Below are 4,413 nucleotides of genomic sequence, written 5' to 3' on the forward strand. Positions count from 1 at the left end.
TGCAATTAATTAAACTTTTCTAATGTTGAGGCCTGGTTATAACCAGCTGTGTACACTTTGCTCAGCACAAGATGATATGAGTCAGAGCGAATCGGCACATAGCACAGCTTTGTAGAGGCCTTATGTTTTGTGAAAAAAACTGTAAACAATTCATTTTTGATAGTGCATAATCAAATGGGACTGTTGCTTTAAGCTATGTTGCTTATGCCCATAGTGCTAGAACCTGTATGAAGCAACCACACATGCATGGAGAATGTGACAATCAGGGCTTTTATTTTTTAAATGCTGAGGCTTGACTGTAACCAGACGTGCAAGCTAGTTATAGATGCTTTGTAAAGTGTGGTTTTCTAATTGTGGGCCATGAATTAATTTTAGAAATAAACAGACCTTGACAAAGTGAATAGTCATGATCTTTATATAGGCATAGTGAAGCTTGTTTAAAGTAGCCACAGTAACAAATGGAAATGCTACATATGCACTTAGGGCTGGAAACTGTATGAACATGTTTACAATAAAAAAGACATTGGGCCTCATCACAAGTCTGGCGGTAACTGTGCCGGTAAAAATGGTAGGTTGCTGCCGGACTTACGAATTTTATCGGCGCCTGACTTCTCGGTAATACCAGGGTATTCCCACCCCGGCGGCCGGAAAGTCAGGCACCAGTAATTCTGTAACTCCCCATTCCCATGGAGTCCCACAGGACTCCATGGGAATGGGGACCACGGAAGCACCGGCACCGTTTATAACAGTACGGGTGCTTCTGTGTAACTCTGCAGGTGGGTGCCGTTCCACCCACCAGGTCTGACCCTGGTGAGTGGTATGGCACCCGCCCACAGAGTCTTAGTGTGCCGGTCCTGAAACAACGGTGCCGGTAGTCTTCCCGACAGTTCTTTCCAGACCGACAAACTCATAACGAGGCCTATTGACAAAGCAAATAGTCATGGCCTTTATGTAGGCAGAATGAAGCAGAAATGTATTTTGAAGTAGTGTTTATAGCAACTATAATCTCTGCAGTTTTTGAGGAGGGCTGTGCAGCATTTTAGATTAATGTATTCAACTAGGCACAGTGCCTGGTTGGAGAGCACCATTGATAAATAGGCCCTAAAGGTTTCATTGATTCTTTGTCCAATATGTGGTCAAACTGTCCCTGATGGTCGAGTGGTCGGTTGACATTTTTTAAGGCCACCAAGATTCAGTGTGTTATATTCTGGCTCAGGGTGCAAATATTAATATTATAATTTACTGATTTTATTTTTATGTTTTTTGTAGAAATGGCTTTCAACAACTGGATGATGCAGCAGATTGCTTATGAAAAAACAGCCTACGGGGATGACTATTTTGAGGACCCAAGAATGGTGTTTGAGACACCGGCAAGCCATCACTGGCACTGTGCTGTTCCAGCACTGTGTGTGGCATGTAGCTTTATGCAGCCGACAACTGCTGATGCCATGGATCTAGGATGTAGCGTGGATTGTGCAATCCCACAAACACCAAGGCCCTGGGGAATGGATGTAGGGCTTTCCGTGGATGTGTCTGAGGGGTTCACGCAATCAGCATGGATGGATCAATGTAGCAAGGATCTGTGGAGTGTGCCATTTGCTGGTTCTCAGGGGGTTTCAAGCAAGAAAGGGCAGGGGTTGACACTGCCTATGGAGAATGGCTTTGGGGCTAGCTTAATGAGCCCCAACAAAAAAGGTTATGGAAATGTCTCGAGAAAAAAGCAGGATTTTTGGACACACTTGCTATCTGCAAGCACAAGGTATAGAGGGGTTGGTGGCCCCCATTGCCTCGTCATCACCAAGGGTTATACGCGAGAGGAGCAGCTGCTACCAAGATATCAATTGCAGAGTTTTGACAACTGGCACTACAGAATATAAAGCACTGTTCTGAGTCATCTTGGTTGTTGATCATAAGGGTGCAAGGAATGGCTTGGGGCACCTACGTTCGAAGTTGTTCTTTTTTTAATTCATCCAAAGGGGCCAGAGGAATGTCTGGGGCCCCAAAGTGTGGAGTTGTTCTTTTGATTCATTCAAAGGGGCCTGAGGAATGTCTGCGGTTGGGCCCGAAGCATGGAGTTGTTCTTTTGATTTAGCCGCTGGATTGCCTGATGCCTGAATGAAAAGAATTGTTCTTTAATTTGTACAAACAGGTGTTATGGAATTGCTGACAAACAGTAACCCAATGTTTTGTACAGGAGTGATGGGATGGGATGCTATATTCAGAATGATTTATTATAACTTCTAAAGCTATGTTGTGTGTGATATATACTGCATGTGTTTTATACAGTTTTCAAAAGGTATATTGTATCATGTTTTTTATTTACAGCTTTTAGGTGCGGTAGAGAATGACAATTCATTGTAAGTTTTACGTAGTGCTTAAACGGTAAATGGAAATGCGCAGATACAGTAATGTTTTTGGTCAACTTCTAGAACACTGAAAGGCTAAACACCCACTGGGCCTCATTATGAGTATGGAGGTAGCCATGCCGCTTTTAGCAGCATGGCTACCCCCATACTGGGTACAGGGTCTGGTTTCCTAGAATGAGGAATTACCGGGCCATTCCGACCTTGGAGGGCCCGGTAATTCCCTTTCCTGTAACCCGGACCCGGTACATTCCCCTTCCCATTTGAGCCCCCATAGGGCTTAATGGGAATGGGGAGGATGCTAACAATGGGCACGTTAATGACGGGCCCATTGTTAGCATCCTGGTCTGCTTGCAGCAGCCGCTAAGGACGCCTGGTTTTACCAGGCATTTGTAGCGGGACCCGCGAGCAGACCTCGTAATGAGGCAGAAGGGGGTTAACGGCGCCGGTGCTGTTAACCCCCTACGGCCTGGGTCGTAATTAGGCCCACTGTGATTTAACCTCATCAGGCGCGCTTGCACTTAGATATCTGTACATGTTTTGATAATGCTCAAGTATTTGTCATTAAGGATACCAAGCAACAACCATCGATTGCATGTGTGCTAACTGGCACTTCTAGCTGCGGCAAGAGTTATTTTGTCAAAATCATTTAGAAAATACCCACACCACCATATCACATGTACCGGATAACATTATTTGGTTTTACAGTTGGTGGCAACCTCTTTACAACACCTTGCAACAGCAGTTTTAACACCTACAGTTTCTAGAAGGTATGCCAGAGAGTCTCAATGACGATTGTTTATTGCCACCGAGCATTGTGAATATGATCATCGTGGATGATTTGATGACCGAGGGTGGTCAGAATGCCAAACTAGAAAAAGCCTTTACGCAATATTCCCATCACTGCATTCTCAGAATTTGCTATATCTTGTAGAATGTATATAACAAGGGCAAGAGCAACAGATCTTTAACACTAAATGCTAGTTATATAGTGTTATTTAAAAACCCTTGACATAAACGGCAATTAGCAGTGATAGCCCAGCAAATGTATCTGTCCAAAATGCATTTTCTCATGGGGGTTTTTAAAGATGCGACCAGGAAGCCTTACAGATATCTCTTGGTTGATTTAAAAACAAGCACTCTAGAGGATTATAGATTGTGCACACATCTAGTTTCACCGGGATTACCTGCAGTTTACGTCCCAAAAAAGACATTTAAAAAACAACGTTGAACACAATATCTCGTCAGTAGCCGGTCGCACTTTAACCATGTCGACACACATACAAAGAAACATTGCGCTGTTGAAAATGCTTGTATAGGCCACCATCAACAACGCAAGGCCATTCTAGCCATGACCTATGACGATTTGTTGCCTGCTATTGCAGAGATTGCTCTGAACACTTTAAAGGGAGACGTCCTCGTAACAAACGTCAAATAAGTGTGTTGAAAAAGAAAAAGAAGGTCATCAGGAAACAGAGCAGTAAGCAAATATCGCTAAGGGCTAAAAGAAAAGTGGTCTCACAGGCCGGCGGGTTCATTGAATTGCTCATCGGCATAGCCCTACCGCTAATCATCAGCTTGCTCGGGAAACAATAATGGAACACACCCATAAAAGGCATTTGGTGGACAAGCATCAGTTAGGAAGCCTGACGACTCCCACACCGGATTGGGATATGTGAAAAGTTGTTACCATGCGTCTCGGCTCAGAAATGAAGGATGTTTTAAACAGATCTGATTTAGCAGCGCATCATAAAACAGCGATATATTGGAATATTCTGCATAAATACCTAAACCACGCCCAACACATCGATGCAGAGAAAAACAAACTAACAATATACATGCGCCACAAGAATCTAGCAGTGTGGTGGTGCCACCAGCGGCAGATCCGGTTGTGGCTGATGTGGTAAACACGCTCAGTCAGCGCTATAAACCTAACACAGACCTATTGCTATATAAAATGAAACTTGCAAAGGATGTGGTCACGTGGACCAAAAGGGGACAGTTTATTTACAAAGGCCAGGTTTTAAGGGGTTTGAACCTGCATGATCTA

The sequence above is a fragment of the Ambystoma mexicanum genome, chromosome 7p (genome assembly GCF_040938575.1).
Source record: "Ambystoma mexicanum isolate Mex_15411 chromosome 7p, UKY_AmexF1_1, whole genome shotgun sequence".
NCBI lineage: Eukaryota > Metazoa > Chordata > Amphibia > Caudata > Ambystomatidae > Ambystoma > Ambystoma mexicanum.